Source organism: Mauremys reevesii, linkage group 17, assembly GCF_016161935.1.
Source record: "Mauremys reevesii isolate NIE-2019 linkage group 17, ASM1616193v1, whole genome shotgun sequence".
Classification (NCBI taxonomy): Eukaryota; Metazoa; Chordata; order Testudines; family Geoemydidae; genus Mauremys; species Mauremys reevesii.
The window spans coordinates 9,407,816-9,435,286 of NC_052639.1; the positions used below are offsets into that span (position 1 = coordinate 9,407,816).

Sequence of the window (27,471 nt, forward strand, 5' to 3'; positions counted from 1 at the left end):
TAACCCTTTACAGGTAAAGCAAGCAGAGAAGTCACACCAACAAGGATTTTACAGCAATCTGGCTGGCTGGGTGTTTATAAAAGGGAGATCCCTCCTCTCCCCTTCATTTATCACTGTATGGCTTGTGAGGTAACATTTGAAAAGACATAATCTACTGAATATCCTCCTTAAAATGTGTAGCAACACTGTATGTAAAGTTATGAGATTTTACAGTATGATATTACTGAAAAAGTTGCAACCCTAACCCCAAGTTCGTCAGAGACAGCAAGGCAAACAGCTGGTCAAATAGCCATTCTCCAGGAGAGGGAAGGTGTGAAGACATTTACATTCCATCACAGGGACCACTTGAAGCTCATATCTACGAGAGCCTGTCACCATGACTCAGCTGAGAACTGGATTTGTTTCTAGTACAAAAGACTGAATTATAAAGAGATGTGAGGAAAATGCATGAGACTCTCTCTCTCTCTCCCCCTCCCCTTCCCTCTGCTCATGACAACTCCTGAAGAACTGAATGTGGGCAGCAGGGGCAGGTTCGAGGGATTCCCAGCTGAAAGGAAAGCCAACCTGTCTCAGCAGATGGTGAGAGAAACATTTGTTTTAAATCCATTTTAGCTGGTTAACTTAGATGTTAGTTTGTGTTTTATCTTCCACTTCCTTCGTAAACAATTCTGACTTTTATGCCTCATTACCCGTAGTCACTGAAAATCTTTTTTTCCCTTCAGTAGTTAACAATCTTGGTTTATTGTTTTATTTAACCAGTGTGGTTGGATTAAAGTGTGTTGGAAACTCCATTTGGAATAACAAGGCTGGTGCATGTCATTTTCCATTGATGAAATAACAGATTTCATATGAGCTCCCACTGTTCAGTAGTGTGCTGGATGGACAAGATGCACATTTCTGGGGGATGTCTGGGAGCAGAGAATTTTCTGGGGTTCTCCGGTGGGGTACTGTAATTCGGGAGTTGCTGACTAGCAGCACTCAAAACTGTGTAGCTGGGAGCGAGTTACATGCTGGAGACTGTGTGTTACCTGCCCAGGAGTGGCTGCTCTCACAGTAGAGCAGTGTAAAAGGCACCCCAGCCTGGGGAACTGAGGGAACAGCTGTTCAACACTCCAGACTGTACTGTGCTTAATGTCACAGACACTCAATTTCAAAGTCTCCTAAAACACATAGAAAGTAAATCCATGTCCCAGAAATCGAAGTCTCCAGAGAGAGGGCAAGTCTCCCTGGCTCTGCTTCTTGCTGACAGACAGGTGCAGAGACAAAGGCCTGGTCTACACTAGGACTTTAATTTGAATTTATCAGCGTTAATTCGAACTAACCGCTCAACCGTCCACACCAGGAAGCCATTTAATTCGAACTAGAGGGCTCTTTAGTTCGAATTTGGTACTCCACCCCGGCAGGTGGAGTAACGCTAAATTCGCACTTGCTAGCTCGAATTAGGCTTGGTGTGGATGCTAATCGAACTTAGCAGCTCCGGGAGCTATCCCACAGTGCACCACTCTGTTGACGCTCTGGACAGCAGTCCGAGCTTGGATTCTCTGGCCAGCCACACAGGAAATGACCCACGAAAATTTGAATTCATTTTCCTGTCTGGGCGGTTTGAATCTGACGTTCTGGTTGCACATCGGGGCGAGCTCCGCAGCACCTGCAACGATGCAGAGCTCTCCAGCAGAGGAGTCCGGGCAATCCCAGAATAGAAAGAGGTCCCCAGCATGGACTGACCGGGAAGTCCAGGATCTGATCGCTGTGTGGGGCGAGGAGTCTGTGCTCTCGGAGCTGCGCTCCAACAAGCGGAACGCGAAGACCTTCGAGAAGGTCTCTAAAGCCATGAAAGACAAAGGATACAGCCGGGATGCGATGCAGTGCCGCGTGAAAGTGAAGGACCTAAGACAAGGGTATCAAAAAGTCAGAGCGGCAAACGGACGCTCCGGAGCCCAGCCCCAGACATGCCGCTTCTACGAGGCACTGCATGCCATTCTAGGTGGGTCTGCCACCACTGCCCCACCAGTGACGGTGGACTCCGAGGACGGAATAGTGTACCGGGACAGTTCCTCCTCGATGTTCGCCGATGGGGAAGATGAGGAAGGGTCTTTAGAGGACGGCGCAGGCGACATCGAACCCACTCCCGCTTTCCCTGACAGCCAGAATCTCTTCATCACCCTCACAGAGATCCCCTACAAACCGTCCCCGCCCGTTAACCAGGACTCGGAATCAGGGGAAGGATCAGGCGGTAAGTGCTACAAACAGGGAAACATTTATTTTTTTAAGAAACAGGGATTTATATAAAAAATAGAAATACTATATAAACATTTTTAAATATGAAACTAAACAAACAGCAGGTCTACACAAACAGCAATGGAGCAATAGTCCTCTGGGGATATTTCAAAAAAGCTCTCAGAGAGCAGCTGGAAAAGCCTCAGCAAGAGGTTTCTTGGGAGAGGTGCTTTATTGGGTGCTCCGTTGAAGCACACTCTTCCGCGCCAGGCCATCCTCAGGTACAGGGGGACCATCGCCTCTACGAGCATCGCAGCGTAGGGTCCTGGTCTGTTCAGGGCTTCTATTAACATCCGCTCTCTCTGTGTGCGCCTGACACGCCTCAGGGTGATGTCGCTGTGGAAGTGCTGCATCTAATTAGTGGAATTAGTGTACTGTTACTATTGTGCATGGTAGACTTTTACTTTGCATAAGAATGACCCTCGCTTAACAGAGTTTTACTTTGCATAAGAATGACCCTCGCTTAACAGCCACGTGTTGCAGGCCTCAGAGGAAAAGCATACAGGGGTCTTTCGCGGTCACTGGCGGGAGATGCCGCATAACGCTCATCTTTTCTGCTTTGCACATTGCCTCCAGCAGGAGAGCACAGCTAAGCACTAACTGATAAGCAGTCTGTACTGTAAGGCTTACCAGGACTTTGTGCAAGAGGGATGCAGCTGTCTCTCCTCGCTTGTGCGCTATCCAGTGCAATCGCGCCGCCAATGAGAGCGTATTCCGAAATCTCGGACTAGTTCGAGATCTCCTGAGACTTGGTTCCCTGTTTGGTCTTCTTAACTGAAAATGACTAGACTGTGTTTACTGTTGGCAAACATGTATTTGTTCAAGGAAATCACCTACTTTTCGCATCACACAGCTTGGCTCCTTCACGGACTGCCCGCCATCCCCTGCAGAGGCTGGCTCAGATTAGACGCGAAAGAAAAGACAAGGGACGACATGTTCCAGGAACTGATGGCCAGCTCCAGAGCGGAGGCGGCAGAGCAGAGACAGTCGAGGGAGAGCCTGTGTCAGCAGCATCGCACACACCTGGAACGGGAGGATAGGTGGCGGCAGGAAGACCAGCAGGCGACTCAAACGCTGCTTGGTCTAATGAGGGAGCAAACGGACACGCTCCGGCGCCTTGTAGATGTTCTGCAGGACCGCAGGCAGGAGGAGAGAGCCCCCCTGCAGTGCATCTGCAACCGCCCTCCAACGCCAAGAAGTCCTGTCCCCCCCTCACCCAAAGTGACAAGAACGAGGGGCGGTAGGGGCCGTGAGAAATGTCACTGCACCGCAGCAGAGCGCTAATGTACAAGACACCTCTCGCGCTGTAAATTTGTAGAAGTTCTTCCCTTACAGGATCACCCAGTCCCAAATCCAAGTTTCAACCCCCCACTGTGTATAACATTATTAAAAGCGGTTTGCTGTTACTCTCTGTTTCCGTCACGTTTCTCGTGTCAGAAGACTTTGTGTGTGGGGGGGGGGATTTTTAATTGCAGTGCATAGCCCACATTACCAGGGTACAGACTTGGGGGCAGGGTCAACTGCAGGGCACACACAGACTGCAGTCACTAGGCACCAGGGACAGTCTGTGTGGTGTATGCTGCCCCGGGTCTTTCCTTGATGTGTAGGGTCCTGGTGCCTGACATCCCCGAATGTAAAGGCAGGCTTCCCTTCACATGCATTTGGACCGTAGTCACGATCCTCCCCGGTGCCCCGAGCCCCAAAAAGAGACCTCATCCAGGGGCAGATACTCACCCTTCCCCCACACCCCTCACCCCTTCCAACGCCCAAACCCACAGCCGTCATGGTAACCCCTATCCAAGGACGGCACCCCTCGCCCCTTCCTGCAAACCCACCCATCAGTGCACACCTTAACCAGCACAGAATGCTTCCATGTTTCAACGAAGAAACAGAAATGCAAAGTCAACGAAAGATGTATTATTAATTACTAAAACATGTCCTTAGTTTTAAAACATCCTTGGGAAGTGGGGGAAACTTGGTTTATGATCAGGCTCTCTTAAATTCAAGTGGACAGTCACAGGTTACCCTGCTCTGCGAGGAAACTCGCTTTCAAAGCCTCCCTGATGCATATCGCTTCCCGCTGGGATATTCTCTCAGCACGGGTGTCTGGCTGATCGTAAACAGCAGCCAGGCGATTTGCCTCAACCTCCCAAGCGGCCAAAGGTCTCGCCCTTGCTCTCACAGAGATTGTGGAGCACACAGCAAGCAGCAATAACTACGGGGATATTCTTTCGCTGATGTCCGAGCGAGTCAGTAAGGTCCGCCATCTCCTTGAGGCGTCCGAAAGCACACTCCACCACCATTCTGCACTTGCTCAGCGGTAGTTGAAGAGTTCCTTTTCAGTGTCCAAGGCGCCTGTATAGGGCTTCATGAGCCAGGGCATTAGCGGGTAGGCGGGTCCCGAGGATCACTGTAGGCATCTGCACATCCCCAACCGTTATTTTGTGGTCCGGGAAGAAAGTGCCTGCCTGGAGGCGTCTAAACAGACCAGAGTTCCTGAACACACGCGCGTCATGAACCTTGCCCGCCCACCCGACGTTGATGTTGGTAAAGCGTCCCCTATGGTCCACCACAGCTTGCAGCACCATTGAAAAGTAGCCCTTTCGGTTAATGTACTCGCTGGCCTGGTGGGCTGGTGCCAGGATAGGGATGTGAGTCCCATCTATAGCCCCACCGCAGTTTGGGAATCCCATCGCGGCGAAGCCATCTATGATGACCTGGACATTTCCGACAGTCACTACCTTTGAGAGCAGTTGCTGAACGATTGCGTGGGCTACTTGAATGACAGCAATCCCCACGGTAGATTTGCCCACGCCAAAGTGGTTCGCTACTGACCGGTAGCTGTCTGGCGTGGCAAGTTTCCAGAGGGCTATGGCCACTCGCTTCTGCACAGTCAGGGCTGCTCTCATCCTTGTGTCCTGGCGCTTCAGGGCAGGGGACAGCAAGTCACACAGTTCAAGGAAAGTGCCCTTATGCATCCTGAAGTTTCGCAGCCACTCTGTGTCATCCCAGACCTGCAGCACTATGCGGTCCCACCAGTCTGTGCTTGTTTCCCGGGCCCAGAATCGCCGTTCCACACCATGAACTTGACCCATTGCCACCATGATCTCCACTGCCCGGCGTACCGTGCTTTGTGAGAGGTCTGCGCCACTCTCTCACCGTGCTGCGGAGCCTCCTCGCCCGGTTTCTCAGCATCTGACTGTGGAAGAGGTGGACGATAACGTGCGAGGAGTTGACAACGGCCATAAGTGCAGCGATGATCGCAGCGGGCTCCATGCTCGCAGTGCTGTGGCGTCCGCGCTGTAACCGACCAGAGAAGGGCGCGAGCAGATTTCCCGCCGGCGCTTTCAAGGAAGACAGGGAGGGCGGGATTGACGGTTCAATGACGACACATTTTTCCCCCCAGCATGCATTGGGGAAATCCCTAATTCAATGGGCAGCGGGGAGTGCGGGAACTGTGGGATAGCTTCCCACAGTGCACCGCTTCCAAAGTCGAAGCTGGCCCCGTGAATGTGGACTCAGAAGTTCGAATTTGTGTATTTAGTATGGATACACAAATTTGACTTATTAAGGTCGAATCCACAAATTCGACTTAAGTAGATTCGAAATAGTCCTGTAGTGTAGACAAGCCCAAAGAGAGAATCCCGGGGAAGCTGGAAACATAAGCGTGGGGATCAGTGGAGAAAGGGGAGAGGAAGGGCAGGGATATTACTGAATGCAGGATCTCAGCACTACTAAATGTCAGGATAACACATAGTGCAGCCCACTGGAAAACATCATCCCAAATATACATATAAAATGATGGGGTCTAAATTAGTTATTTCCATTGATTTATATAAGGGCAATAAGATATTCTCTGTATTATTGTCTATCCCTTTTTAAATAATTCCTAACATCCTGTTTGCTTTTTTGACTTCCGCTGCACACTGCTGGATGTCTTCAGAGAACTATCCACAATGGCAAAAAGATCTTATTCCTGATCAGCTGTAGCTAAATTTGCCCCCATCATATTATATGTATAGTTGGGGTCATTTTTCCAATGTGCATTACTTTACATTTATCCATGTTAAATTTCATTTGCCATTTTGTTGCCAAATCACTTAGTTTTGTGAGATCTTTTTGAAGTTCTTCACAGTCTGCTTTGGTCTTAATTATCTTGAGCAGTTTAGTAACATCTGCAAACTTTGCCACCTCACTGTTTACCCCTTTCTCCAGATCATTTATGAATAAGTTGAATAGGATTGGTCCTAGGACTGACCCTTGGGGAACACCACTAGTTACTCCTTTTCATTCTGAAAATTTACCATTTATTCCTACCCTGTGTTCCCTGTCTTTTAACTAGTTCTCAATCCATGAAAAGATCTTCCCTCTTATCCCATGATAACTTCATTTATGTAAGAGCCTTTGGTGAGAGACCTCGTCAAAGGCTTTCTGGAAATCTAAGTACACTATGTCCACTGGATCCCCCTTGTCCACGTTTGTTGACACCTTCAAAGAACTCTAACAGACTAGTAAGACATGATTTCCCTTTACAGAAACTATGTTGACTTTTGCCCAACAATTTTTGTTCTTCTATGTGCCTGACAATTTTATTCTTTACTATTGTTTCAACTCATTTGCCTGGCACAGACATTAGACTTACCGGTCTGTATTTGCCAGGATCGCCTCTAGAGCCCTTTTTAAATATTGGCGTTACATTAGCAATCTTCCAGTCATTGGGTACAGAAGCTGCAGCGTCTATGCAGCTTGCAGGGATTTCACTCTAGTCACTGTACCTTTTAATTTCTGTTTAACTAGCCCCTCATTTTTGCATAATTCCCCTTTCTGAAATTAAATGCCACAGTGTTGAGCTGTTCTTCCCACCACAGGAATGTTAAATTTTGTTATATTATGATCACTATTTCCAAGCGGTCCTGTTATAGTTACCTCTTGGACAAGATCCTGCACTCCACTCAGGACTAAATGGAGAGTTGCTTCTCCCCTTGCAGGCTCTTGTACCAGCTGCTCTAAGAAACAGTCATTTAAAGTATCGAGAAATTTTGTCTCTGCATTTTGTCCTGAAGTGACATGTACCCAGTCACTATGGGGATAATTGAAATCTCCCACTATTATGGAGTTCTTTATTTTGTTAGCCTCTCTAATCTCCCTTCGCATTTCACCCTCACTATCACTGTCTTTGACAGGAGGTCGATAATAGATCTCTATTGTTATATTCTTATTAGAGCATGGAATTACTATCCATAGAAATTCTATGGAACATGCAGTTTCATTTAAGATTTTTACTTCATTTGAGTCTACATTTTCTTTAACATACAGTGCCACTCCCCTCCGCACCCCCCGAGTATGACCTGCTCTGACCTTCAGATGTATTTTGTACCCTGGAATGATTGTGTCCCATTGATTGTCCTCATTCCACCAGGTTTCTGTGATGCCTATTATGTCAATATCCTCTTTTAACACGAGGCACTCTAATTCACCCATCTTATTATTTACACTTCTAGCATTTGTGTACACGCACTTTAAAAACTTGTCACTGTTTATTTGTCTGCCCTCTTCTGATGTGTCAGATTCTTTTGTGTGTGAATGCTTCTCGTCTGATCTGGCCCCTACTTTATCCTCTTCCAGCCTCTCTTCCTGACTAAAACTAGAAAAATCTCTATCACTACACTCTCCTCTAAGAGAAGTCTCTGTCCGATCCACGTGCTCCTCTGCAGCCATTGGCTTTCCCCGCATCTCTTAGTTTAAAAACTGCTCTGCAACCTTTTTAATGTTAAGTGCCAGCAGTCTGGATCCACTTTGGTTTAGGTGGAGCCCATCCTTCCTGTATAGGCTCTCCCATCCCCAAAGTTTCCCCAGTTCCTAATAAATCTAAACCCCATCTCTCTACACCATCATCTCATCCACGCATTGAGACTCCGAAGCTCTGCCTGCCTACCTGGCCCTGCGCGTGGAACTGGGAGCATTTCTGAGAATGCCACCATAGAGGTCCTGGATTTCAGTCTCTTTCCTAGCAGATTAAATTTGGCCTCCAGGACATCTCACTTACCCTTCCCTATGTCATTGGTATCTACATGTACCATGACCACTGGCTCCTCCCCAGCACTACACATAAATCTATCTAGATGCCTTGAGAAATCCGCAACCTACGCACCAGGCAGGCAAGTCACCATACGGCTCTCCCGGTCATCACAAACCCAGATATCCTTGTTTCTAATGATCGAATCTCCCATTACTAACAGCTGCGTTTTCTTAATGAGTGGAGTTCCCTCCTCCGGTGAGGTAACCTCAGTGCAAGAGGTTACCCCAACACTATCTGGAAGGAGGGTCCCAACTATGAGAAGCTTTCCCTCTGCTCCCGCTGACTGCTCTCATTCCCTGGGCCTTCCATCCTCCTCAACAGCGCAGGGGGCTGTCTGACCAGAGTTGGGACAATTCTATAGTGTCCCGGAAAGCCTCATCAACATACTTCTCTGCCTCCCTTAGCTCCTCCAGTTCCAACACCCTGGCCTCCAAAGCCTCCACACCGTCTCTGAGGGCCAGGAGCTCCTTGCACCAAATGCCCACATACATACATAACATAAGAACGGTCGTACTGGGTCAGATCCAAAGGTCCATCTAGCCCAGTATCCTGTCTACCGACAGTGGCCAATGCCAGGTGTCCCAGAGGGAGTGAACCTAACAGGCAATGATCAAGTGATCTCTCTCCTGCCATCCATCTCCATCCTCTGACAAACAGAAGCTAGGGATCCCATTCCTTACCCATCCTGGCTAATAGCTATTGACGGACTTAACCACCATGAATTTATCCAGTTCTCTTTTAAACGTTGTTATAGTCCTAGCCTTCACAACCTCCTCAGGTAAGGAGTTCCACAAGTTGGCTGTGCGCTGCGTGAAGAAGAACTTCCTTTCATTTTCTTTAAACCTGCTGCCTATTAATTTCATCTGGTGACCCCTCGGAAGCTTCTGTTGATTATGCTGCACTTAACCCTCAGTTTTACTTGAGCAAACAGGAGATATCTGACACTGTGCGATATGGCTCCTGTGCTCTGTTCCCAAAGTGTTCTGCAGCAGGGGAGGGTCTCTGGTAGTGTGTGTGTCACTGGCATATTGGGGTGATGCTGAAACTGGGCAGAGTAGAGGTGGCATTGTGGGGCTGGCGTAAACCTTCTCTCTCCATTTCCCCTTCCAAGAACCGAGGGGACAGTAACCCTTACCCAGCGAGGTCACATTCTCATAGTTCTCCTGCATGACATCCCAGTAGAGGGCTCTCTGAGCGGGGTCCAGCAGAGCCCACTCTTCACTGGTGAAATACACAGCCACCGCCTCGAAGGTCACCGGGCCCTGAAAGAGCAAGAGTCCAACACTCAATACCTGCTGCCCCATTCACAGCCCCACTATTTGTGAGGAGAGGAGCCCATCAAAGGGAAGCCCTGGGTGGATTGCAGTCAACAAAGTCCCACCCCCACCCTGCTCAGAGCATCCAGGAAACATCAGAGTGAGGAGACAAAGAGAGCCCCTTATCTCTCCCAGCAAATCCATCACACACCTACTAGCCACAGACTGATAGAGGAGAGGGAGCCCCTAGCAGGGACCAGGGAGAGCTCCCTGGTAGGAAGCCCAACACCCTCCTCATTGTGAGGAGCTGGATATGAAGGGAGGGGAATCTCCCCTAACCCTCACTGGTGGGTGCCCCCTTCATATCTCACAGCAGCCGCTGGTTAGTCGGGTCAGGCTCCAGCACTATGAGTCTGGTCAGTTTTCCCAGCCCCATTCACGTGGGTTATTTTCTGCTCCACAAACTAGAGCATTTCCACCTCCGAACCTCATGGGTCTGTTCCTAGAATCTAAGCCACTTATTAAACAACTCCCAGCAGGTTTGTCACACCCTGTGCATTTCCTGCCCCGCGCCAACCTCCAAACCAGACTGTGCAAACCTTCCCATCTCCGGTGTATTTGCTGTCCCTCTCTCTCCTGTAGGAACACACCAAACCCCTCCCTCAAAAAAATAATCCCTACCTGAGCTGGCTCCACTGCAGCCATTTCTCTTCCCTGTGTCATGGGAGGATGAGATGAGCTGGAGCGAAACATGGACGTCATTCTGCAGCCTGGCAGGACGAGAAGGGCAGTCGTGGAGGTTTCAGAACAGGCTTTAGTTAATTTCACATCACGATTCCCCCAGGTCCTTTCCCTCCAGACAGGCATCCTAGACTCTGCCATGCTGGGAACATGCTTGATCTCTTTATTACAGTGTAGACCTGGCCCCTCCTGCCAGGCTAAGCCCACAGAGATATTTTTAACCTCCCTTCTGCCTCCCCTCAAACCATAACAAAGTCTCTGAACACAAGGCTGGAAAAGAGCAGAACCCAAGGAGTCACTGTGGGGGATTCCCTCAGACACTGACCCCAGGGCAGTCACACCCCAGCAGGGGGAATATGGAGTCAGGAACTGGCTTTTCCTCTGCCTGAGCCTTTTCTTGATCACTGGAAAGTGGTTCTGCCCAGGGATGCTGCAATACATGTGTCTGGGTGGACTAGAGAGCTGGAAATCTCTCCCCCCACTCATTTCTCCCACTGCCCCTTTCAGTCTCTCCTTCCCCTGTCCTCTCTCCCTGCCCCTCTGGCTGGGAAAGTCCCATTCCTGGGGGCTTTGCTCTCCCATGCCAGGAGAAAATCCAGCCAACTACAAATGGGAGCAGAAACTGGGGGGGAGGTGGGGGGCTGTTTGTGCAGAGTCACTTTCTTGCCAGTCCCCAGCACTTTCTCTGAGGTCTGTTACCTGGAGTCGGTGGCTCAGAATTTGTATTAACAGAGCCCAGGTCTGCTAGTACCAGCTGGAGAAAGTCATCTCCTGAGCCAGGCAGAGAAGAAGTTTTAATTAAGGTCACATCCCAGCAGAGAGGCCCCACTGGGGGAGCAGCAGCTGCTAAGCCTGGTCTCCCAGTTCACAATGGAGGCTGCAGCATCTGACCCAGGAAGCTGAACCCCAATATCCTGAGCAGAGAGGGACAGAGCGTTTGAGCAGCTTCCCTCCTTTAGCTCTCTGGGGAGAGCAGCTAATGAGAGCCCCTCCTCACAGGGAGAACTGCTGATCTCAGTCGCCCAACTGTCCATCTGGAGTCACTCCTTGTCTTTCCATACAGTGACTCCAGATTAACAATGTTCTCAATGAATCCAGATTTCAGAAAGAAGGAGTCCAGAACGCTGTGGAAGCTAGTGCCATAGTGTGGCAGCGCTAAACCCCTTCCCACCTCCCTCACCCCCCAGATCTAGGGCAAGGAATTGGGGCAGGAATTTTCCCAGTGGAACCGGAAGTTCCTGCAGTTTTCAAGAGGGGAGAAAAGCAAAATCTGTCATTTTACCTCCCAGTGTTTGATAAGTGGCTAGAAAGTTATCATGGTGACTGGGCCTGGCTGGAGAATGCTGGGATGTGCTTGGAGCCAGGATTCTGGCACAAGCTGATCAGAGAGAAGGAGCATGGTTAGTAGCAGCCCCCAGAGCCTCCATCCAGGGGCCCCCAAACACCCCCAGTACCCAGAACCCAGACCCCCCAGCCAGGGTCCCACCATATATTCCCTGGGACTCAACCCCTAGAATCCCTGGCCAGAGACCCCAGATACCCCTCAGAGCCCCACCAGCCAGAGAACCCCCCACCAGATCTTCACAGCCAGGCTAGGAATCCCAAAGGTTTCCCCCCCACCAGCCAGGGACCCCAACTGGGAACTCACTGCCTGCCTAGGACCCCCGCCTGCCCTTCAGCAGAAAGGTAAGACATGCCCATGCCCTGTCACTAGCAAATAATGGTCACCATGGATCCACCCCAAGGTGGCTACATCTTAGCAATGTGGGAAGCAGCCCCTCCCAGAGACCATTTGTCATGGGGTTTGGGATACTGCTGGACCCACGCTGCACTCAGTGACCTCCTCATCCCATGCCAGCTGGAGAAAAGAAAAGGGTCCAGCCAACTCTCCCATTACCAGCTGGGAACCACCGATCCCCCAAACAGGGGGAGGCCTCTGGCTTTGATGGGTATTAAATGTGTGGCTGGTCTCTTTCATTGGTAAACATTTTAACAGAAGTAAAGGAGGAACAAATGATTCTCAAAGGAGAGGGGACAGATGATCACTGGGCAATTTAACCCCCTGCAACAACCAGGATGGAGAACGACTCAGGGCAACAGGTTCCCTCCAAGGAAGGAGAAGTTGCTGGGATTTAGAGACATGGGGAACAGCCCCGAACCCGACAGGATTTTTAATGGATATTTGATAATGACGTAGAAAGAGGGAAATCCTGAGCTTTGAGATCAATGTTCAGAAATGAAAGCGAAAGGGTGGAAATCTGAGCGATTTTGGATCCATTTTTGCCAATTATAGAGAGGAAAGTGGAAAATCGGAGGGATTTTATATCAATTGTTGGGATGAGGTAAAATCTGAGTGTGTTTCACATCAGTATCTGATAAATGAATAGAGCGGAAATGGGCACCATTTGCAAACATGTTATATCCATGAATCTGAGGAAAGCTATAAATCTCCTATTTTCTTTGTATTTTATCATTAGAGAGACAAGGAAAAAAATCTCAGGGCATAGTCACTTAGAATTAGACAACTAAAGAGAAGTGGGGCAAACGTTTAGGGTATTTTATATCAGTCTTTGAGATTTGCAGAGAAAACGAGTCACAAGCTAAGCAATTGATAACATGAGAGCAAAATACCAAGATCTGAGGGGGATTTTATGTTGCTATTAAATAACTAAAAGGGAAAGGGGGATTGTTTGACTGGATTTTATAAGACTATCCAATACATAAACACAAAGTGATGGTTCCCCCACTGCCACCATTCACATGGGTAGCAGGGAGCCCTTTGAGGAGCTGATTTAAGAGGGCGAGGGGAGGGGGGAGCTGGAAGGCTCCCTGGACAAAGGAAGGGGGCAGCAGTGGGGGACGAGCAGGTGACTGGCAACTGAGGGCTGGGGGAAACGGTGTTGGTAGTTTGGGGCCAGGAAGTGGGACTGGGAAACCGGGGTCTGGGCAGTCTCCATGGGGGACACGTGCCCCTCCCATCCCCACCCTGGCAGAGAACGGGCATCTCACCCCCTCCCCCACGCCAGGGGCAGCCACGTGCTGGGGACTGACCCAGGGCAACAATTTCCCACCTAAATGAGGACAAATCGCTGCAGGTAAAATGGGTGGGAAAAACTGCCCCCTGGGAGAGATTTTCAATGGACACTTGAGAAGTGCGGGGAGACCAGGGCACTATGGGGGGAGATCAGAGAGCTGATCATTGGGGGGGGGGGATCTCCCTGGATTTTATAGCCCCGTGTGATAACGAGAGAAAGGGGGAAACACTTGACAGACTTTGTACGTGGGAGGACGTGGCACAAACAGGGCAGGATTCAGTGAACTGACCCCCCCCCCCCCGTGGAATTTCCTGGCTGCACAAAACAGTTCAAATTTCCCGCCCCAATGACCCCCCCCCCATCAATTCCCTGCTCAGCCCCCGCTGCTGCCATCGCCCCTGGAACCAGCGCCCGGCGGAACGTTCCAGCTGATACGGGCGGGGGGAAGGGCAGCGGCTTCAGCAGCTGCTACTGAGCATGCGCAGTGCCGGGAACAGCACAGTGCTACGGGGAGCGATTTAATGCCCCCCCGGCTGGGGCTGGGGCGAGCAGAGGGTTAATGCCGGGGCCCCTGCACAGACCCGGAAGCAGCAGCGGCTCAACCCCCGGGTCTCTCACTCACCGGCTCACACGGAGGCGGCAGCAGCAGCTTTGTTCTCCCGCCCCCAGCGGGGCTCGCACGGAGCATGCGCAGTTCCAGCTACTGACCCCTCCCTCACCTGGGCTGGGGAGGGCGGACGCGCCCCCGGGGCAGGCTGGGAGATGTAGTTCCGGACTCTCCCTGGAGCGGAAGTGACGTCGGCCAGGGAGGCGGAGCCGGAGCGCGGACGCGTCTGGGTCGCTGCGGTTCTGCCTGGCTCGTGCGGGGCCGTTGGAGCCTCCCCCGGGCCGGAGAAGGTTTGTGCCGTTGTGCTCTGGGCATGCGCAGATCGCGGCGGGAGAGACCTTCATTAACCCCCCCGTGCCCGGCCCGGCCCCGCCCCCGCTGCGGAGCTGCAGCCTCCAGGTGCCGGCGCGAGCCCGGGGGCGGGCTGGGAAAGGGGCGGGGGGGGAAGTGTCGGTGCGGCCCGGACATGGCCGGGGGGGGAGGGGCTGAGATCCCCTCGGATTTACCGCCGCCCCCCCCGTGGGGACCCCCCGCCCCCTTTCTCCCTAGAGCCACGAGCAGCCCCCAGGGTGACCCCCCCTCCCCCAACCCCTGAGAAGTTCCCTGCCCCCCCCCGGCTGTGCCCCATTTTCTCTCCCCTTCGCCAGTGGCCAGTTCAGCGCTCGGGTTTGGGGGGTTTCCCCCATTTCCCCTGCAGGGATTTGTTCCCCCGAGTGATTCCTGAGCTGGGCAGAGGCTGGGGGGGCCCTGAGACAGGGACACCTCTGGGCTGGGGGGGGCGGGGGGGCCACTCTCTGCTGGCAACGGGGCCTGGGAAGGAGGAGGAGCAAGTGTCCCCCATGGAGAGGGCCCAGCCCCAGGTTTCCCCTCCCAGCTACTTCCCCTCCCCCACCCTGCCCAACCCAGCACCCCCCCCCTCCTCACATTCCCAGACCCCACAGCCAGCGACCTTCTGACTCCAGCCCCACTCCTCGAAAATCTTCCCGCTTTTCTCCCCAGGTTTGTGACTGAGATCAGGGCTCTTATCGCACTGAGCGTGGCCCTGTTCTGCCAGGCGCTGCAGAGACCCCAACTGAGATCAGACCCCACTCTTGTGCCAGGTAAAACTGAGACCTGGACCGAGATCACGGCCCCCCTTTGTGCCAGGCAGTGCACGACTGCAACCCAAACTGCTGCCTCCATTGTGCTGGGCACTTCAGACACCTCGACTGAGATCTGTGTCCCCGCTGGGCCTGGCCCTGCACTGACCCTGACCCAGATCATGCCCCGCTACTGTAGTGGGCACTGCACAGACCCTGACAGAGATCCTGGCCCCACATTTTGCCAGGTGCTCCAGGGACTCCAAACAAAATCCGGGATCCTGTAATGCCAGGAGTTGCAGAGCCCCCAGCTGAGATCAGTCCCCCTGTTGGTCAGGGCTCTGTGCAGACACTGACCAAGATCAGGGTCCCCATTGTGACAGGTGCTGAACAGACACCCAGGGTATCTCTACCCTGCCATTAACCCCCCCCCCAGCTGGCCCATGGCAGCTGCCTCAGGCTCACAGGGCTCAGGCGAAGGGGCTGGTTAATTGCCGGGTAGATGTCTGGGCTCAGGCTGGAGCCAGGCTGTAGGACCCTGCGAGGTGGGAGGGTGCCAGACCTTGGGCTGCAGCCCCAGCTGGAACATGGACACCACCATTAAACAGCCCCACAGCCTGAGCCGTGTGCGCCCAAGTCAGCGGGCACGGGCCAGCCGCCGGTGTCTGACTGCAGTGTAGACGTGCCCACAGGGACAGAGAGGCCTTGCCACAAAAAGCTCAGAGGCTAAATAGGCCAATGGTGGGAGGCGAGTCTCCATTTTACAGATGGGGAAACTGAAGCTCAGAGAGCTGAAGTAATTTGCTCAAGTTTCCATGGAGAATTTGGGACAAAACTGGGAACTGAACCCAGATTGTTTGAATTCTTGCCTCTCCCCTTAACCCTAAGCCCAGCGTGTGTGTGTACAGCTTGTTTTGGTCTGTGTTTGCCTTGCATTGGCTTCCAAGGGAGGCTGTGGCATTTCCTTCACTGGAGGTTTCTAAGACCAGGTTAGAGATGCACCAGTCTGGGAATGTCTAGGGATACTTGGTCCTGCCTCAGCACAGGGGGCTGGAGTAGACGCCCTCTCAAGATCCCTTTCAGGCCTACACTGAAATATTTCTGTTTTGTGCAGTGCTCTGTTCTATGCTGAGCTGTTTTGCATGATGCCATTTGTGACTGCACCATGTTGTGTTGCATTTGCCTCAGTGTATTTGGTGCCTGTGTTGTGCTGGTTTGAGTTCAGCTCTTTTTCATTGTGTAATTTGGTCCTAGGGTGTATTAGTTAGCATTGTGTTGTTTTCTTTTCCTTTGTATTGTCATTTTATGCTGTGGTTTTGGTTTTTTTCCTGAATTGCCTGACATGTGGGTTTTACTCTGTACGTTGTGTTTTATACGTATCTATTTCATAGCATCAGAGACATGTCGGGCTGGGCAGGAGCTCAAGATGTCATCAAGTCCAGCTCTCTCTGCGGGGGCAGGACCAAGTCTGTGTAGATTCCCTCTGACAGAGCTTTGTCCTACCTGCTTGTCACGGAGTCCCCGGGCGATGCTCTGGAACTGCTCCCCACGAAGCCAGGCAGGACTTTGGGGAGCCTCCTCTCCCTCGGAGCAGACTGTCTCCAGGGTAAGAAGCTCCCACGGCTTCACCTCCTGTGTCTCTCCTTGGAGCATTCAGCATCCTCTGCCCTTCCATGCATTTCCAGGGGCGTCCTGGGGAAGCCAGAGGGTCCTGCCCCCCGCACTTCACAGTCAGACGTGACTCTCAGCCAGCCAGTAACACAGAGGTTTATTCGATGACAGGAACACGGGCTAAAACAGAGCTTGTAGGTACAGAGAACTGGACCCCTCAGCTGGGTCCATTCTGGGGCCCAGCGAGGCAGACCCCCACATCTGCCCTCACGCCTCGTCCCCAGCGAGCTCCCAAACTGAAACCCCCTCCAGCCCCTCCTCCTCTGGGCTTTGTCTCTTTGCTGGGCCGGGAGGTCACCTGATCTCTCTGTTCCCCTTTAGCCAGCCCCTTGCGGGGGGGGGGGGGGCAGCCATTTGTTGCTAGGATACAAAGTGTCGGCCATTGATGCACTCTGGGGACTTAAGAAATGCCATGGGGAAACTGAGGCACGCACACAGTATTCAGAGGAAACATGAAGAACAGCCCCACTTCGTCACACGGCTCTTAAAAACTTCCAGGGACAGAGACTCCCCAGCCCCCCTTGTAAGACCCTTCCCGAGCTGAACTGCCTCAGCTCCGGGGACCCCCCCCCAGATCTGAGTGGTGAGCAGCTCTGGGGAGAGAGGAGACCCCCGCGAGTGGGCAGCTGGGTCAGTAGCCTGAAGCTGGGAGGTGAAACATTGACGTGTCCCAGGTCCCCCAGGCTGCCCTGACCGAGCTGGAACTAGATCCCGGTGCTAATGCCCCCGCCCTGCTGGTTGGGGCACTGAAGGGCTCTGCCACACTGGGGTTTTAGGCACTGGTGCAAACTCTCAGTATAGACAGAATTTACACTAGTGCACTCGGATTGGCACTGGTGCACCGTGTCCCAGTTTGAAGGTTTGGGATGTGGGGGGACAGTGACCTCTCTGAGGCCTGGGGCTGGCTGAACAGTGCAGCTGGTAGCAGAGGGGCAGCAGTGAGTGCTGGAGAGATGAGCCAGGAGCACAGCCCCACAGGGCTGGACACTGACTTCTCCTGACCCAGGACACCCCCCCCCCCCCAGCTGTGTGCAGGGACTGCAGCTGAGCTGCCATGGGCAACCCACCTGTTCCTGCAGCCTAATGCAATGGGGTCTGGGACCTTTCCAAGCTGCGGGTGATGTGGCTCTGTCATTAACGGGGTCTGTTCCTGGCTCTGTCCCTGACCTGCTTGGTGGCCTTGGGTAAGTCACAGCCCCCTCTGTTTTCCTCCTACCCATTGTCTACTTGGACTGTGATCTCTTTGGGGCAGGGACTGTCCCTCTCTGTCTGTGCAGTGCCCAGCACCATGCGGGTGCTGATCTCAGTCAGGGTCTCTGCCATACGCAGCACGATGGGGCCCTGATCTCCAGCAGTGTCTGTGCAATGCAAGGCACAGTTTATAGACTCACAGACTTTAAGGCCAGAAGTACTAACCCTTCCCTGTGTCTACTGGAAATACCTCGCCTGATGCATCCTAGGACTGCATTAGCCTATTTCACGGCCACACCACACTGGCAGCTCATAATTACCCTGTGATCAACCAATACACCCAGGTCTTTCTCCTCCTCTGTCACTTCCAACTGATAAGTCTCCAGGTCATTGTAAAAAATTCTTGTCAATCATCACTAAGTGCATAATTTTGCAATATTAATTTTCATCCCATTTCTCTCACTCCAGCTTTCAAGGTCATGCAGTTCTTCTGGTATGATTTTCTTGTCCTCCATAGTGGCAATCCCTCCTGGCTTTGTGTCACACTCCCACTTCTTGTGCCAAGGTCACTAATCAAAATGTTGAATAAGATTGGTCCCAAAACTGATCTTTGAGGAACTCCACTAGTAACCTGCCTCCAGCCTGACAATTCACCGTTCAGTATGACCCCCTTGTAGACTCTCTTTAACCAATTCTTTATTAACCTTTCAGCTCTCATATTAATCCCCATTTTCTCCAATTTAACAGCACATTCCACGGGGAAACTAATCAGATGCCTGTATCAAATGCCAGGTTTCTCTGGCACCATCTACCTTTTGTAACACCATGTTTTATTTATTTATAGTGTTGAAGGCTGGGAGGAACTGTTAGCAATGGGCTGAGAATGGCCATGTGGAGGTTGAGGAGGGGATGGGATGTTGGAGGTGTATCTGGGATTTTGTTTTGTAGGAGTCCATGTCTCTGCTCCCTGTGGCCATGGCGCCGTCCATACCAAGGCAGCACGTCAGCAGAGCAGACGCACACACCATCTGGAACACGCAGCATTCGCTGCCAGACGGGCTGGGCGATTTTTCAGGGACCCAGCTTGATATGCCTGGCTGGGGTGGGTTCAGTTGGGCGGGGGTCTGGGGCTCTGATAGTTTGGGATGTTCCTTTTCCCATAGTCAGTTCTTTCCATTTATTGTTTTACCCTCACCTGTGCCTGATGCCGCTCCCTTCTTAACTTGCTTTGGTTATTTCAGTTCCAGTTTGTAAATGGGATCTAAGAATTGCAAAGCTGAATGAAAGATAAACAAACAGAACCATTCGAATGTTGGCCCACAGCTGGTAGAACGGTACCTAGTGCGGTCGGCTGTAATGACCAGGTTCCATACAGCATTTTCTGGTGGGGCAGATAAAGCAATGCCAAAGAGCCAAATGCACATTTTAGGGCGAAAGGGCTCATCAGGTGTTTGCTCTCCAGCATGTCACCAGCCAGAGCTTGCAGTCTGTCAGGAGTGGTGCGCTGGGTTGTATTTAGGAATCTCAAAAGAAAAGGTGAAGACGGCTGCTTCACAATATCCAATGAAATCTTGCAAACAATTATACAAATGGACCCTACTGCTATTAAAACAACATGGTATTAATACTGATTCAAAACTGACATTAAAATTATGAGAGAAACGTATGAGAAAGGAACTGACACCTACTTACCATTTCTTAATGCCTAAATTTTGACGCTCCCTCCCACCATCTTTTTTTCAAAGCGATGCACAGCACACAGACAAGTTAATTCATGAAAGCACACCCATTATTGACTGCTTTGTGTTGCATGAGCATCTGATTAAACACCTAATTACAACTGTACCACTGTAAGTGGAAATGCATCAACCCAGCTTAGCTCCAAGGTGTTTAGATGTGAATGAAAAGTTTCTAAATTAAATACATGGCAGAATGGTTAATGGGGAAAATACACTGACGTGCCTCTACCCCGTCCTGTTGACTTCCTCTCCCAACCCCCCATGAGTTCTGGCCTCTTGGTCAACTTGGCTCCCAGCCCCACATCAGCTGTGCCCTCTCCCAGCCTAACCCATTTCTACTGCAATTCTTCACCCTCCTCATCCAGGCAGGGGGTTGGCGCTGCAGCCCCCAAGGTACCTGCGTTAATCACTGTCTCTCATACTGGGGCTATTTAGATTTCAGGGAACGATTTCTCAGAATTACTGACTCTGGGAGGTGGGAGAGAGGAGAGGCTGAGGGGGCGTTTGCTCTTAGGGCCATGTTCAACCCTGGTAGGCTCCATGTTACCTCATCCTCCACCCTCCCCCATGTGTCTGTGCTCATGTGTCAGTGTGTCGTCATCTGATCATAATGCCACTCGCCTCAGCAGAGCTCCCAGACAGGAGCTATATCACGAGGGGGTTACGGTACTGAAAGTGAAATACATCACAGGGAGGGTGTAATTATCCTGAAATGAAACATTCCAGTCTAGGAAGTGGGCATCCAACGAAGTGGGTATTCACCCACGAAAGCTCATGCTCCAAAACGTCAGTTAGTCTATAAGGTGCCACAAGACTCTTTGCTGCTTTTACAGATCCAGACTAACAGGGCTATCCCTCTGATACTTGATTCCAGTCTAGGAAGTGAAAGAATTCAAGTACTTCATTACTTTAAATTACGCTTGAAAGGATTGGATTTTTATGAATAAATTGCAGTAAATGTTGATTTCACTGTACACACACATGAAAAATTATTGATATAGGTAATATACAGAAATGAAATTGTAAACATGGAAAAAAGGCTTAAAAATAAATATCGCTATCTATTGAAATTAAAAGAAAGAAATAGACAAAATGAATTTTGTCAAACCCACTTAACAGCAATTGCAATATGCCAGGGGATGGAAATTCACAACTAAGGCACCAACCTTAATTCTGCCCTGTAGTGACACCAGGCAATCACCGTAGGGTTACGCATTAGGCATTTTAGTGTATAAAGTTCCAGGTTACAAATCAGTATGATCTAAAGACACATGAGATCTTTTCCTCAGGATATCACTGTTACTGGGTTGTTTCTCTTATTGGTAATTCCCAGAAGTGAACAGACTAATAACATTTTATCAGTTATGAAGTGGCCATTTCATATTTCTGGGGAGTGTCTGTTATTTTGCACTAGGGGCCAGGTCCTTGGAGAGACAGAACCTTGGTTCCATTTTATCTTGTCCATGCTCAGCAGCTTCTGGAATTTGGTTCAAAGTATTTACATGTTTCCCTGGCCTGTTCTTAAAAGTGCTGCTTTAGAAAGTGGGGAGGGGCAGGAACTCACTGCAGGATCAGTAGCTGAGTCCCTTAGATATTTATAGCTCATGGGAAGGAGGACGGGGATTGGTGGGTGTCTGGGGATTTAATAATAAACACACAAATATCATTGTTCTTAGTGGATTTTCAACTTCTAATTCCCATAACCCACTAATTATCCCTAGCTGCCCCCGGCAGTCTGGGGAGGGAGAACTAGTAAACTCCTGGGGCCAGTGTGGAACCGAAGGCACAAGGATCTTTTTGTGGCCGGCTCATAGTCACCCAGAGTAAAATTAACTTCCCTGGATAAATCCCTAGTTGCTGGGCTCTGCAGAGGGGTGGGGAGGTGAATTCCATTCCCCATTCTTGAGCATGGACCCCCCCTCCCAATCCTCACTCCAATCACAGACAGTGCCCCTGCCTTCCCCTGCAGTGACGGACCCACTTGGTGCTGCCAGAGCCATCTGCCATGGGACCTATGGGGACAGAGGCCCAGCTCCAAAACTGCTACCCCTGCCCACAGCCCCCAAGCTGTGCTAGAGTTGCCCTTTCCAGTCTGCAGATGGGTCTAGCTGTACCCAGCCCATGCACCCACCACACACAAACGTCCTCACAACACACATCCCAGGCTTGGGAAAGACCATCTGGGGCTGGCTGCAGTCTCCCTTTGCTGCTGTGAGAGGAATGGGGTGGTCCCTCATATAGGACACAAACATACCTGGAGCAGAAGGGAAATGTAGTTTCTTCCAGGGGCTTGAAAATGTTTGATTTAGAGTCCTGAGCTCTGTCTTCCTGTTCGTCTCCTTCTGCCACTTTCAGATCTCTTGGAGAGACAAGGTGGGTGAGGTCATTTCTTTTAGATCCAATTAAAATCCCTCTCTTTGATATCTTGGGATCAACATGGCTACAACAACTCTTTTCCATGTGTACCCACTTCCCCTCTCACCTCCCCCTCAGCTGAGACTGTCCCATGTGATGGGAGAATAAGGGTTCAGTCCTGTCATTGGATTGGGTCATGCCAGCACTGACGGGAGTGAAAGCCTGTGTGCATTAATGACAGCAGCAGCTCTGGGACTCGACGCACAGGGAGAAGAGATGGGGATGAGCAGATTATGTTTGTGCCGGGTGTGAGTTACTCGTGGGAATTCTGGGCCACTGCATACGCACAGAATTCACGTCCAGTGCAGAATTTCTTTTTTTTTTTGCATGAAGAAAATAAATTCTGCCTGAGAAGTGCTGCTGTTCTGTCTTTCACCCACCCTGTCGCACCAGAACAGGCAGCAGCCAGCTGGGTTCATCTTGGTGGGAAATTGTTACCCGGAGCTAGACCCCAAATGGGAAGAGAGTTAGTGGGTGCAGCTTGGGAGAGTCCTGAGACACGGCTGCCGCTGGGGGTGGGGACAGGGTGGTCATTCACTACTGGCAAGAGGGTGTGGAAAGGGCAGAGGAGGAGCCAGTGTCCCCTATGGAGACTGCCCAGCCCCAGGTTATCCAGTCCCAGGCGCTTCTTCCCCCACCATACCCCAAACCTCTTCACCCCTCCAACCATCAGTTGCCAGGCTTCCCTCGCTGCTCCCCCTTCCTGACTGGCAGAGACCCTCTGAGCCAGTCGTGTGTCAGGGCTCAACCCTCTGGCTGAGGCCTCAGGGCACTTTCTCCCCCTCTCGGGGCACCATGCCACAGGGGCCCCACAAATCTACATTGCTCAGGCCTTGGCTTCAGCCCTGGTGGTGGGGCTCAGGGCCCTGGACTTCAGCCCCATGCGCTGGGTCTTCAGCTTTCTGCCCTGGGCCTCAGCGAGTCCAATGCCGGCCTTGCTTGGCAGCCTGAAACCTGCCTGAAACCTGCTAGTGTCCCCTGAGCGGGCCCAGGACCCCTGGTTGAGAACCACCGCCTTACCCCTGGGCTTACATTGCAGTGTAGACATACCCTGAGAGGGCATCTAGACTGTGATAAAATCCCTGTGGCCCGGCTGGCCTGGATGATCTGATTTGGGCTCCTGGGGCTCAGACTGGAGCGCAGGCTTCGAGACCCTCACCCCTCGTGGGGTCTCGGAGGCCACACTGTAATTTTATAACTCTGCAGCACAAGCCCCACAAGCCTGAATCAACTGACCCAGGGTTTGAGAATAGTGACTTGGGTGTGTTAATGGCAGTGTAGACATAATGCCAGGCTATGTCCACACTGTGATGAAACACCCACGGCAGCCCCGTACCAGTGCAGGCTCCCAGGCTAGGGCCGTGGGGTGGTAAATTTGCAGTGTAGACATCTCAGCTCAAGCTCAGCCCTCAAGTTTGGGAGGGAGTTTAGCAAGCAAACAAGATAAAATGGCAGTGGAGTATTAGCCTGGACTCAATGGCATTTCTCCATTGGTCTGTCTGCTTTGGGGCAGGGACAATAACACGTCCTGCTGCATTCGTTATTTCAAAGGGCGGTTTAGGATTTTCATTCTCACACACGGTGCACAAAGCAGAACTCAACCCTCGGTGCAAACTAAATGAGCTACCCACAATGAGCCCTTTGGTGTGAGAGCTCAGACCTGCCCCTGCCCCAGAGGGAGGGGGGGTCATCTGTGACAGGCTGGACCACTGACCTATCAGCTCTTAACTCCCAAACTTTCAGTAACTCTATTATCAGTGCCTGTGAGTGTAATTTAAACCCTAAGAAAAGCCACACTGGGCTAGACCACAGGTCTACCTAGCTCTGTGTTTTGTCCTCTGTCAGTAGCCAATACCAGGTGCCCTAAGAGTTACTCAACAAGGCACCACTGGGAGTTGAACCCAGGATCTCCTGTTTACAAGACAGGTGCTTTAGCCAGCTAAGCCATGGTGCCTGCCTGTGGCTCAGGGACACTCTCTGCCCACACCTGACTCCCTGCCATCCCCAGTGAGGCCTGAAAAGCTTTGCTTGTGTTTGGATTCTGCAAAGCAGAGGAGCAGGTGACGTTTTCCTTGCAAGCTGTGTGTGTGTGTGTGTGTGTGTGTGTGTGTGTGTGTGTGTGTGTGTGTGTGTGTGTGTGTGTGTGTGTGTGTGTGAAAATGAATCTTTGGCCAGGTCTGCACTGCAAAGTTATTTCAGCATCATTGTATTGCTCAGGTGTGTGAAAAACACACAACGCTCCCTCGGTCGGCAGCTTGTGGCTGGTGCACACACTGCAATACCACGTCTGGCGACAAAATTGCCCTGTTTTGGTGACAAAATAAAACCACCTTGACGAGAGGCCTAGAGCTTTGTGCAGCAAACTTAAAGTGACAAATTGTCAGTGTAGACGCTGCTGGTCATTATATCACCATAACTGGCCTCCACCAGTATCCCATAATGCCCGCTGTGAACTCGCCTGTCCTACATTCCTGCTACAGAGGCGGGGCCCCTCCCCTTTCATAGCTCCAGAAAGTTCTGACAGCTGAGCCGCTATCTACACCGGGATTAGCTTGATAGAACTGCATTGCCAGCCTAAGTAATGTAATTACACCAACCTAATTTCATAGTGTAGACCTGTCCAAAGAATCACACACACACCTGGGGAGCAAAACTTCATCTGCTCCTCTGCTTTGCAGAATCCAAACACGAGCAACACTTGTCAGGGCCCAGTGGGGATTGGCAGAGAGTCAGGTGTGGGCAAACATGATGTTTTAAGTAACAGCAGGTACCATGGCTTAGCTGGTTAAAGCACCTGTTTCGTAAACAGAAGATCCTGGGTTCAACTCCCAGTGGTGCTTTTGGGGCACCTGGTATTGGCTACTGTCAGAAGACAAGATACAGAGCTAGATGGGCTCCTACGCTGCCTCTTCCTCCAAGACACTGCTCTCTGCCCCCTCCACTGTCTTCACCAGGGGCTGTCGATTATTTTATCAGGGTACAAATTTCTTGGCCAAGGTATAGTCAAGGTCTAGACTCCAGAGAAAACAATACACTGCTGATAAGAAGAAGTACATACAAAGATTTTGCAGCCACCATGGGCATAACTATGATGTGTCGTGTTTCACTCTTTATACCTGGCGCCACCTCCTTTCCCTTTGGCCTTGTAGTTGACCAAGGGCAAAGCTGAACATCTCCTCAGATACCAGGGAGTGTTTATGTCCATCCCTGCGAGCTACACAGGGGGGTTGATGTTGCTGTTTTAATCCTCTGGCTCTGCCGGGATAAGGAACAATTCAGGCTGTCACTGAACTGAAGGAGGAAGATCAGTTTTTGACAGGGAGAGGGACGCCTCCTCTTAAAGGGGTTTGTCTGGCTGGCAGTCCTGGTTCCCAGGTCTCGCCCGTGGGGCTCCAGCAGTTTTGACCGGGTCACTCCCTTGGCCCCACCTGCCGCCCCCAGGCGCTCCTCCCCAGGGGCCCTGTCAGTGCAGCGGAGTTGAGCAGCATCTGCCTGCTCGCTCCAGTGGCTGCCGGCCCCTCCCCATGGCAGGGTGGGGTGGGGCTGTGCCTCCATGCGCTGCCCCTGCCTGATCAGCGCTGTGACCAATGGGACGCTGTGGGGGTGATGACTGGGGGCAGCAGCATGCGGAGGACCCCCAGCCCGCCCCGCCTTGGAGCCCCAGGTAAGCGCCACACCCCTGACCCCCTTCCTGAGCCTGCACCCCCACCCCCTCCTCACATACTCCCTCCCACCCCCAAACCCTCTCCCAGAGCCTGCACCCCTCCCTCCTCCCTCCTCCACACCTCCCAGCCCCCAAACTCCCTCCCAGAGCCTGCACCCCAATCCCCAGCCCCACCCCAGGCCCTGAACCCTAGACCTCCTCCCCCCACCCAAACTCCCTCCCAGAGCCTTAGGCAGGTGAGGGGCAGAGTTTGGGGGGCAGGTTCTGGGCGGTATGAGTGACATTATTGGCCACTGGGAGGACTGGAGGATTGGCACTGGCCCTAAGGTAAATTGAGGTTGAGACCCTGCTTTAAGGAATTGGAGCAATGCTGGAGAGACTGACAGGCAGGGAGCTGGGGAGCTGCGTGTGCCCCAAGGAGAGTTGTTGTTGTGCTCTGGTGACACAGAGCGGGGGTGGGAGTTTGTAAGCTGTGGTGTTTGTATAGAGATAAAGTTTACTAACCCCCACATTAAAAACTGTTCCTGCTCTGGGCTATACCTGACACTTTCTGTTGTGAGGGTAGAGCAGTGGGTGAATGTTTCCCTGCAGGGTGATGGGTTCTTAGTTCCAATCCAGCTAATTCCCTTTAAAATCTTTTTCGAATGAAAATCGATTTCCAGACCCATCTCCAGTATGTTCAGGAGTTCGCTGAATGGGGGCAGGGGGCTTGAAATGAATTTAAACACTCAGCATTTTCCTGTGCAAATGAATAAAGACCTAGCAGAGCTGTCCAGCAGCTGCAATCAGTTCCAGTCCTCGGTGTCTCTAAGGGCAGGTCTACACTAAGGGCGGGGGTCGAACTAGGGTACACAAGTTCAGCTACGTGAATAGCGTAGCTGAATTCGAAGTACCCTAGTTCGAACTACTCACCCGTCCAGACGCCGCGGAATCGAAGTCCGCGGCTCCAAGGTCGACTCCGCCACCGCCGTTTGCAGTGGTGGAGTACCGGAGTCGACCGCGGCGCTTCCGGAGTTCGAACTATCGCGCCCAGATTAGACGCGATAGTTCAAACTCTGAGAAGTCGAACTCACCGCGTCGACCCAGCTGGTAAGTGTAGACTAGCCCTAAGAGGGACACTCAGTAGCTGAGGCATGTGGGACACCTCTGTGGTGAGGACAGGTGAAAAAATGCTGGATTCAATGAAAGCTGAGCCCATAGGAGGGGAAGGTGAACGGCAGCACCACACAGGGTCATAACACTCAGACACGGGGCTTCACTGTCACTGCCCCTGTGTTTTCCATTATTTATATCCCCCTCCCCCACACACAACACCTTCTCCCCTTGAGCCCAATCCAACCCTCCCCCTCTCCCCCACACACGCCATGGGACACAGCCTCTCGGTGAGTTACTCAGATGGGGGCTTGTCTCTGCATCTCCCCAACAGGGGAGCAGAGAGCCGAAAGGGCCACAGGAGACCGATGGAGCTAGGCAGGGATAGAAAAGACTTCCCCTCCCTTCTCTTCTCTTCTGAAGAGTCCCGTTAATCTCACCCATGGGACGTTCCAGCACCGGGTGGGCTCAAAGCACCAACCTTCCCCTGAGCAACAGAAGGGGGAACCAGCTCTATCACATGGAAGGAGGCTCCCCACCTCTGCTGCTGCCATTCTGCAGCCTTTAATATGGATTTGTTTTAGCTAATGCAACCCCCTCACCCACCCCTCTAATCCATCCATGA

The 27,471-nt window shown here is 51.7% G+C and overlaps 2 non-coding genes across 2 annotated transcripts; one reads left to right on the plus strand and one right to left on the minus strand.

Moving 5' to 3' along the window:
- Positions 1–23,970: 23,970 nt before the first annotated feature.
- TRNAT-UGU lies at positions 23,971–24,044 on the minus strand. The gene has a single exon. It is a non-coding gene; the product is annotated as a tRNA-Thr (tRNA).
- An 812-nt stretch (positions 24,045–24,856) lies between these two features.
- TRNAT-CGU lies at positions 24,857–24,930 on the plus strand. Its single transcript has one exon. It is a non-coding gene; the product is annotated as a tRNA-Thr (tRNA).
- Positions 24,931–27,471: the final 2,541 nt, after the last annotated feature.